Genomic DNA, 10,027 nt, shown 5'->3' on the forward strand with positions numbered 1-10,027 from the left:
CCCGGGTGGCGCTCAGTTGCGCGTCCGACTTCGGCTCAGGTCGTGATCCAGCGGTCCGTGAGTTCGAGCCCCACATCGGGCTCTCTGCTGTCAGCGCAGAGCCCGCTTTGGATCCTCTGTGCCCCTCTCTCCCTGCCCCTCCCCCCACTCATGCCCGCTCTGTCTCAAAAATAAATAAGCATTAAAAAAAGAAGAAGAAACGGAGAGGAACGAGTGAAGCTCTTTGGGAGGTATGGCAGCTACCGCTCTCCGGACATTTGAATAGGACTCTGAGGAGATAACCCCACTGACATCCTATTGCTTCTGGAGTACCCTTTTGCTCCCTTCCCCAGACATTCTTCCTCGGAATTAGAAGTCCTCAGCCTAGTGGCCTTTGACCCCAGGTGTCTGTCCCAGAAAAGCCCACCTTGTTTTATGTCAGCTGTCCCGCCCTTTGCATGGAGAGTGCACCATCCACTTGAACCTCTGGCCATCTCCCCAGTAACCTGGAGCTGTTGTAGAGGGACTCCGGGCTTGTGGCAATGCCACGGGTAACTCTAGGATCCACTCACCTGGGAAAGACACAATGCAGAGAGAAGCCAGGGGAACCCGACTTTTACCTCCATAATTCCACCAGGCAGGGGGTCACCCCCCACCCTGCCCCACCTGGGGAAACTCAGACCTGAGCACCATGGAGTCCTCCCTGATTTGTGTCCCGCTCAGGCCCTTCCCATTAGATGGGTGTCCTCGAAAAGGCCCCAACCATGTCTTTGCCTCTGAGAGTATTGTCATGTGTATTTCACCTTGTCTGGATTCTCAGAGCTGATGGTGCAGAGTTGACCACCCCTCCCAACCTTGCAACCACGCTGGCCCAGCTACAGAGGCCAAGGAGCGTCTTAATCCGGTCCCAGGAATGTTTGCCTCATCTCAGCCCTCACCCTGGCTCTGGAGCCCCACCATAGCCCGAGCCCTGTGTGCTACACCAGCCCCTTGCTGGGGACGGGGGACACAGGCTCTGTAAACTTGAACCAGAACAAAGGATCTGAAAAACGTGACCCCCCAGGCACACAATGCCACCCCTCCACACATCAACTGGCTTCATTTGTCTGTATTCCCGTCTAACCCTTGTTATGCACAAACATAGCTTGCATGCTTATTAAGGTATAAATACAACGATGTGTCCGCCTTTTCCATAGTTAATGTCCTATCGTGAGCATTTTCCACTTTGCTTTAAAAATTACCATTTTAATGACCACCTAAGCTTCCATAGAGCGGTCATAAAATTCCTTACTTAACTGTTTTCCTAAGATCTAGTCTTTTTCTTTTTTCCCTATTAAAGTTAATTCTGCAATTAACATTCAAGATCTTCCAGAATTCAGAATTTTTTTTCGTCTAAATGGTTTCCTTGGGACGAAACCCCAGAAACAGAATCGAGTTCAAGGACGTACACGTGTATATGACTTTGATATAGACGGCTGATTACCCGAAGGGGTGCCCCCGTGACCTTGGGACGAACAGTGTCGGAGCCATTATTTCGTCACAACCGTGCCATTACTCGTACGTCCTTCATGGGATCATATTAGTGATCATCACTTTCCCCTGCATCTCTTTGATTACTATCAAAAGCAAGCATTTTCCCTAAATGAATTTTAGTATCAGTGGCTTCACGGAAAGGACAGAGGAGGGGTTTTATGTCCCAAATTCTACTTCAAACCACTCCGAATCCCACGTTAGACATGAACGCGTTCTGTCCAAAGCCTTCCTTGGGCTCACCACTACCTGTATGTTTTATCGTTGCTGTTTTGTTCCGTCAACTCGCCACCCCCCTCACCCCTCTGTGTGACATCTCCTTACTGCCATCTTTCTCTTGTCCGTGGAACCTCAAGTTCCTCGGGCGTTTATCACCCACAACAACTCAGCTTTGCTCAACGCCACACAGGTGCAAATGCCCCAGAGGTAAAAGAACCAGCAAACACAGAGGGCGGTTGGCAACAGACCAGCACCCACTGGGTGGCACCCTTCACGATGGAGGTTATCGCTGGTGCTTCTGGACAAACAGAGGGCGGTCCAAAGAATTCTGGTGAAGAGGATGTTCTACACCTCATCGTAAGCTGCCGTCTCGGAAGATTATCTGAGTAGACGCCTTCGTCACACACCTCAGGCACCACGTGTGGAATCCGTACGATGCTTCTGCTGGATCTGATAATGTTTTCCTTCTTCTAGATGGAGACCTGATAATGTTTTCCTTCTTCTAGTCGTGACACAAACAGCAGCAGCAATCACAATACTATTAGCCAGCTCTTCAATAGCTCGTATTACATGCCAGGGAGTGCTCTAAGCATTTCACATTTACTAACTGACTCAATCGTCACTGGAAGCATGTGAATTAAGTATGAGAATTACACCCAGTATACAGGTAAGGAGACTGAGGAACAGAGATCACCGGAGCTGGAGTCCGTTCAGAGGCTCTGTGCGTGTCCTGTGAGCCTTGCAGGATGCTGAGCCCAGAGGGGAGAGGGGAGGAGTGTGTGGGGCCAAGCAGCCCCTCCGACTCCTCGCTCCATCCAGACACGGGCTGGCTCTGTGGCCCACTCTTCACGCTTCCATTCAGAAGGAACATTCCATTCTGGGACATGGGTTCCTCAAACACGCTAGGGTCCTGTTTCTTTTTTGTTGGCCAGTGTCAAGGTCAGAGGAGATGTGGTTGGATAATTGGTCTTAGTCAATGACACACGGCAACCATGCCTTATGCTCCTAATGCTCCCTCAAAAATCAATCCCAGTGGCATTAATAGAATGTTCTCATTAAAAATATATGAGACACGCTGAGTGGCACATGAATGGGAAATAAACATGAAACGAAGTCAGTGAAGGCACTGATCTACTCTTTACTGATTCCCATTTTTCTCCAAACTCTCAGGCCCCCGCTCTGATTCTCCCTAATTAATTACTAGCTATTAGTGCATAATTAGCAGCATCGCTGTCTAAGTGACAGCACCATATATCAGCAGGAACACTAGCCTTGGCGTGGCATCTCAGCCGTGGCACCCGGGACAGCTCCCTCAGCCTCTCTGAGCCTCATGCTTCTCCTCCATGAAATGTACGTGATCAGACCTCTCCTCTCTGCTCTCCAGACTCTCGGAGACCCGAGCGAGGGCATGCCTGCCTGCCCCCCGCCCCTGCCTCCACCCTCGCTAATTCTGGGACTCGTGCACTTGTCACTTTCCTTGTCAGTCAAGTGGGAATGGGAGTACGGGGCTGAGTAGGGGAACTAGGGAGTAATGGATGTAGACATAGTTTGCGAACCACAGTCTGCGTAAGGGCTCCTGCCTCTGAGTAGTTTTACAGATGAAAAATAATGACTAAGGAAAGGGTGGAGATCTTCTGTTCTTATGTGTCCTTTCTTTGCACCCCAAAGATGGTGTGAAGGTTGCCCTACCCCATTCTTTCCTCCTCTGCTGAGAGACTTTGGACACGCCCCAGGATTCATCTGCGAAGGGATGCAGAGGAACCACATCAGCCCCATCCAACGTCAATGACCCAATATTAAAGGATAAACTTCAATGTGGGCTTCCCCACATTGGGGACTATGTGGGGCTTCCGTTGGCTTATTCATACATCAGGGCCATCCACGCCGTGTGAGCTGTGACGTTTCCAGTCTTCCAGAAAGCAGACATTAATGGGGAGGTGGAGTGACACCTTCACAGGACAGTCACCCTTATGAGAGAAGTGGGGCTGGGCCAGGAAAGTCTGAGCCAGTGATACAGGTCCAACGAAGTCTCCGCCCAGCCAGGTCCTGTCTTGGAGGGGGGAATAATGCTCTCCCGTCTGCCCCCACAGCTGTACACGTCCTAATCCCCAGGGAATATGCTTTCCTCCATGCTGAAAGAGACTTTGCAAATCTAAGTTAAGGATCTCGAGATGGGGACATTATTTCGGATTATCCAAGTGGGTCCTGGGTAATCACAAGGGTCCTTATGAGAGGGAGGCAGGAGGGTCAGAGCCGGAGAGGATGTGATGATGCAAGCAGAGGTCAGAGAGAGAGAGAGTGAGAGAGAGATTAGGATGTTATGATGCTGCTGCCTTTGGAATGAAAGAAGGGGCCATGAGCCAAAGAAAGCAGGTGGCTTCTAGAAACTGGGAAAAACAAGGAAATAGATTCTCTCCATTTCCACAGCCTCCAGAAAGAACCCAGCCCTGTATACCTTTTTTAGTCTTCTGATACTCACAACCGTAAGATAATAAGCTTGTGTGGCTTTAAGCTGCCAAGTTTGTGTTAATTTGCTATAGCAGTCATAAAACACTAACAGAGTATCAAGCGGGACATCTCCACGGTCGCCATATTGCCTATAACAGCAGTAACCTTCAGGCTCTGCACAGATACCTGGTGAAGAAGTTGGCGAGCCTTAAGTGTTTCCTTTCCCAAGTCACTGAAAAAAAATGTCCAACCTCAGAGAGTCTGGGAGCTTCACAGACATAAAATGCAGGCACTTTGACAGGCCTGGGTGGCAGGACTAGTGCTGGGCTGCATGGCCCGTCTTGCACAGACCAGCGTGTGGCACACAGTGGGCCTCAGACGCTGTGCAAACAAGGAAAGAAGGAAGGGACAGAGGGAGAGAACAAAGAGGTGTACCTCGGGAATTTGGGCCCTAAAATCCCAGTGACTCTGTGGCCTGTTTCCTACCTAAGGTTATCCCACGTGTCTTGTCCAGATTCGATTTGATTTTTTTTAAGGTTTTTTTTTTTCATCTTTATTTATTTTTGAGAGACAGAGTGTGAGCAGGGGAAGAACACAGAGAGAGGGAGATCCAGAATCCGAAGCAGGCTCCAGGCTCTGAGCTGTCGGCACAGAGCCCGACGTGGGGCTCGAACCCATGAGCCGTGAGATCGTGACCAGAGCCGAAGTCGGACACCCAACTGACTGAGCCACCCAGGTGCCCCTCGATTTAATTTTTATTTGTTGGGTTCCTAAGCTCAACCCCTGAACATGCATTGTAAAATATGTCCCTTTCCAAATTCCGTTGCTGAACACAGTCCCAGAATGTCCAGACTCCACATGTCCCTGGCCTCCTTACTGGATGCACCTCCTGCTCCCACATGGCCCCTGTTGTCTACCTCTCCTCCCCCTGCTCTGCGTGCTTACTTTTCTGTGGGCTCCATGGGGCTTCCCCACTGAAGCCACCTCCCAGCCCCTGAAAACGTAACCCCCACTGGGTGGTGCTTCGCTGCCAGAGTTCGGACGCAGAAAAGCCCGGAGCTTCTGACCCAGGGAGAGCCGAGGTTGACCTTGATATGATACAACTCCAGGAAAGATTGCGGGTCAGCACTAGAGCACAGAAGGAGTCAAGGGGCAGGAGGCGAAGGGGGAAGTCCTGGGCCATACGTTCCCGGCAGAGGCAGCTGGACAGGATCATGGTGAGCACGGCCCTGGGGAAAGGGAAGGTCTTTCCCAGGATGGGGAACCACGTTAAGGCCTCCCTGTGACTGGGTTTCCAATCGGAACACAACACAAGCAGCCGGTCTGATCCTATAGGATCCTATAGAGCTCATTACCGCAACACACTCAGTGCGGCACAAACACCATCCAGAGATTCATCGCCTGTTAAAATCTGATCGCTGGGAGCTGCCTTGTTGAAAGTTTGAAAAGGCTAACGCCGTCCCTGGGCTGCTCTGATGGCACTTTTTGGGGCACAGCAGGCTGAGGACAGGGACGCTCACCTGCCACCCACCCACCCAAAAGAGGTCATCCGCTGCCTTAGTTACAGCCTGTGGTTTTCTAAAGCTCACCTTGGCTCTGCGTTCTCCAAAGTTGTAATCAGTCCAAGTCAAACTGCATGAGATGTTCGATGAAACCTGGATGCCTGAGGCCATTTTTTTTTTCCATTCATGTGTGTGATATTTCCCATCACTCTATAGGTTCAGTTTGAAAGTTCAGCATGCAAATGCTGTTTCATTGATTGATTGATTGATTCATTCATTCATTCACTCAGTGATCAATTCAGCAGTTGGGGTCCGCTGTGTGCCAGATACTAGGGCTAGTGAGAGAATCACAACAATGAGCATGGCCCCAAAGAGCTTGCAGTCTAGAAAAATGGACAGACACATAAACTGAGTGCAACTCAATGAGATACTTGTTCTGACAGGTGCGTACCAAGGGACCCTGTACCTCAGAAACAATGACAACCAACTCTGCCTGGAGCTTGGGGGCTGCTGAGAAATATTTGAAGATTGGACAGCATTAGCTGAGGAGAAAAAACATGGAGGATGGGCTGGCGTGGTCTGGGCAGTTTGACATGTCTTGGGCTCCGGCTGTCCAGGAGAGGAGCCGGGGAGGGGCTGGTAGGTGAAGGGGTCTCAAGGGTCACAGCAAAGAGCTTGGCTTTATCCTGTAGGCGATGCAGAACGTGTTGGGGACCACTTAGTGGAAATCACGTTCTCATGAAAACCAATGGATTTTGCCAGAGTCAGTCTTCTGCTTTACCTGAGATGAATGTGCTCTTTCCTGTAACATTAGAATTCTTTATTATGAGAACAAAATTAAACAGAGGGTCGGATATATGTGTGAGAAGCTCAGGAAATGATCAGGCATAGAGAGACACAGGTTTTGGAATCATCCAAATATATATATATATATATATATATATATATACACACATATATGTGTATATGGATATATATACACATATATATATATATTTTTTTATATATACATAAATATAGATACACATATACATATATATAATCATATATATATATATATATTTGGAATCATCCAAATATATATATATACATATATATACATATATATGTATATGGATATATATACACATATATATATATTTTTATATATACATAAATATAGATACACATATACATATATATAAATATATATATTTTTTTTAATTGAGGCTATGGCAATGGATAAGCTCACCTAAAGAGAATTTATTTGAAAAAGTGAGAGAAGAGTCTTGAGACATAACAAAAATATAAAATACCTGATAATACACTTAACAAAACATGAGAACATGTCATAGAAAGCATTATAAAAATTTGCTAAAGGACAGAAAAGAAATTTAAGACATAAAGCTTCAGCCCGTAATTAATTCTCTGCCCAGTTAAGTCCATTCCATCCAAATTTACAGCAGAATTAACTTTTAGAATTTGATTTAAAAAAACAAACAAATACACAAATTCTAGGGGCGCCTGGGTGGCTCACTCAGTTGAGCATCTGACTCTTGATTTCGGCTCAGGTCATGATCCCAGGGTCGTGGGATCGAGGCCCTAGCACTTGTTCTCTCAATTCTTGGGAGACTCTGCCGTCAGATATCACCTCCGTTGGTCTCCATGACTTGTCTAGTGCGGTGACCCAACCCCCTGCTCCTGAGAAGTCTGAGCCCTCGATAATCACACTTCTCAGACGGGGTGGCTGCCCGTATTTGTCCACAGTCACAACTGGTCAAGGTAGCACCAGGAGGTACCCAAGTGGATCACATGAGTCCTGTACCCTTTCCCCCTGACCCCACTGTGTAACCAGGGCTATACCACCAAAGAGGGAAAAGAGAGAGAGAGAGAGAGAGAGACAGAGACTGATTGAGGCTTGCAAAAATGTAAAACAATACCTCTCTCCTTTTCAATCATTCATTTTGGAAAATGGAGCCCTTTTTTATAGAAAATGTATCATTCGTGTTAACATGTAATAGTTACATGGCGTTTATTTTTCAATGATTTGGTAACGAAATATTTCAAATAGTTCTCAGTATTAATTTCTAATAGGGGAATATCAGTAGGTAGAACACACATAAAGCAAAACTTCCTTGAAGTCTTCACGAAGGCTCAAAAATGCAAAGGAGTCTTGAAACCAGAAATTTTAAGAACCATTGATCTGAAAGAGTAAATGCACTAGAATAGTCAAGACGTTTTTGAAAAGGAAGAGTAAGAAAGAGGAATGTTCCCTGGTCGATTTTAAACCACATTATAATAGAAAGCAACAGTGTGAGGCTGGCAACAGAAAACACACACTTGGTCCAGGATATATGCAAACCTCCAGTGTACAGATGAGAAGCATTTCAAATCGGGGGGATGGAGGGAAAGATTGTGTAATAAGTGTTTATTAGTTTTAAATCCCATAAAAAGTTACAAGACAAAAATAAACTGTTGAGAAAATATTTGTAATGTATTTTCTCAAAGGTTGATAATCTAATTAATATGTAAGGAGCTCCCAATAATTAATAAGCAAAAAGAGACTCACAGGATTAAGAGGGTAATGGGGTAATTCACCAAAGAAGTTATGCAAAGCCCTAACAAATGCATGAAAACTATGTTGTTCTCATTCGCAGCAAAGAAATAACATACTTCAAATCAAATACCATTTTTGTTGATTGTCTTAGCAGAGAATTTTACTCTCTAGCCCTGGAAACAATCTGGGGACATTAGCACTTTGATCATTATTCTCAGGACTTAATGGATTCATCTTTTCTGAAAAACTTTTGGTCAAGATGTAGCAAATTATTTTAAAATGTGCATATTTCTTGACCAGGAACTTTCATTTTGGAGAGTTCACCCTGGCAACAGAATCCAGCAAATGCACACAGACTGTAGAAGAATGCTCCTTCCAACATTGTTTTTACTAGGGAAAAATTAAAACCAACTTAATAGTCAACCATTAATACGGGGTCATGGCAATAAGAGCTGATGTAATCTCACCATAACATACTGTGCAGTCACTAACAATGACAAGGACCCGTGGAAAGATGCCCGTGACAAACCGTTGGCTGAAAACAGTAGATTAGAAATTAATACGTATAGTACGAACCCATGATTGGGGGACATCGCCAGCATTCACCACTATGTGGCCTTCCTCTTCTTCTGGGCGTGTGGAAAGTCATACTTTTCAGTTTCATTGAAGTTAAGTGGAATCATAGGACTAGTTCTGGCCCACAAAACATGTACAGGAGTGACTTGTTTCATTTCTGGGCCGAGGCAGGAAAACGCCAATGCCTGACTGTCCAGTCCCTTTACCCCCTCCCGCAGCAACCGAGAAGGCCACGCGGTCCAGACAGTGTGGTCACAAGACCAAGAGTCTCCAGTAGCTTGGCTCCAAGAATGGCTGAGCAGAGCAGAGCCCCTGCCAATCTGCGTTGGAAAAGCATGAGGAATAAATCTTTGTTTTATTAAGCCACTGAGAATCCAGAGTTAATTTATTGCTGCAGTAAAACTTAGCTAACATGAGTAATACGCTATTTTTTTTAAAATAAAATCACAACAGAAGGAATGTGCGGGGTGCTATGTAAATGTGCTTGGTAAAATATCTGGAAAACGGTATTCCCAACTTTATTTTCTTTTAAATCTTTTTTTTTCAATATATGAAATTTATTGTCAAATTGGTTTCCATACAACACCCAGTGCTCATCCCAAAAGGTGCCCTCCTCAATACCCATCACCCACCCTGCCCTCCCTCCCACCCCCCATCAACCCTCAGTTTGTTCTCAGTTTTTAAGAGTCTCTTATGCTTTGGCTCTCTCCCACTCTAACCTCTTTTTTATGTATTCCCAACTTTAAATTGTGACTTTCGCTAGGGTGATCTGTTGCCATAGCTGTAATTTAATCTGTATATATATTTTTTTCTTGAACTTTCTACAGGACGCACATAAAACCAGAAACAGAGAAGCTGCTTCCATTTTGGAAAACGAAAAGTACATTGATAAGATCTCCGGGAGACTTATCTGGCCATTCGAGGGCTTACTCACATTCAGCTGTTATTAAGGGATGACTGTAATCCCCTAAGTATGCACTTCTCAATAAAACAAGCTTATCTGTTTGGGCGAGAGTGTGTTTTCCTTTCGGAAGAGTAGGGATGGGGCTGGCGTTGAAATGAAACGTAAGATGGTCAAAGCGGGTGGATGGATGTCAGGTGAGCAGACCCTTGAACACAAAGGTACTGAAGGAGGGACCCTGGAGGGGAAGGGGATTCATGGAGCCACTGAGGCAAGTGACCCAGCACATCTTGACTTTCTTCCAACAGCATCCCCGGGGGACCTCACGTAGCTGTT

General features: G+C 46.1%; 1 long non-coding RNA gene across 1 annotated transcript; it reads right to left on the bottom strand.

Annotated features, from left to right (window-relative positions):
- Positions 1 to 202: 202 nt before the first annotated feature.
- Positions 203 to 9,000, bottom strand: LOC131515931 (uncharacterized). Its single transcript, XR_009263749.1, has 3 exons — positions 8,791 to 9,000; positions 5,766 to 6,061; positions 203 to 551 (listed from the first exon to the last, which is right to left on the bottom strand). It is a non-coding gene; the product is annotated as an uncharacterized LOC131515931 (long non-coding RNA).
- Between the last annotated feature and the right edge of the window lie 1,027 nt (positions 9,001 to 10,027).

The sequence above is a fragment of the Neofelis nebulosa genome, chromosome 7, assembly GCF_028018385.1.
Source record: "Neofelis nebulosa isolate mNeoNeb1 chromosome 7, mNeoNeb1.pri, whole genome shotgun sequence".
NCBI classification, from domain to species: Eukaryota; Metazoa; Chordata; class Mammalia; order Carnivora; family Felidae; genus Neofelis; species Neofelis nebulosa.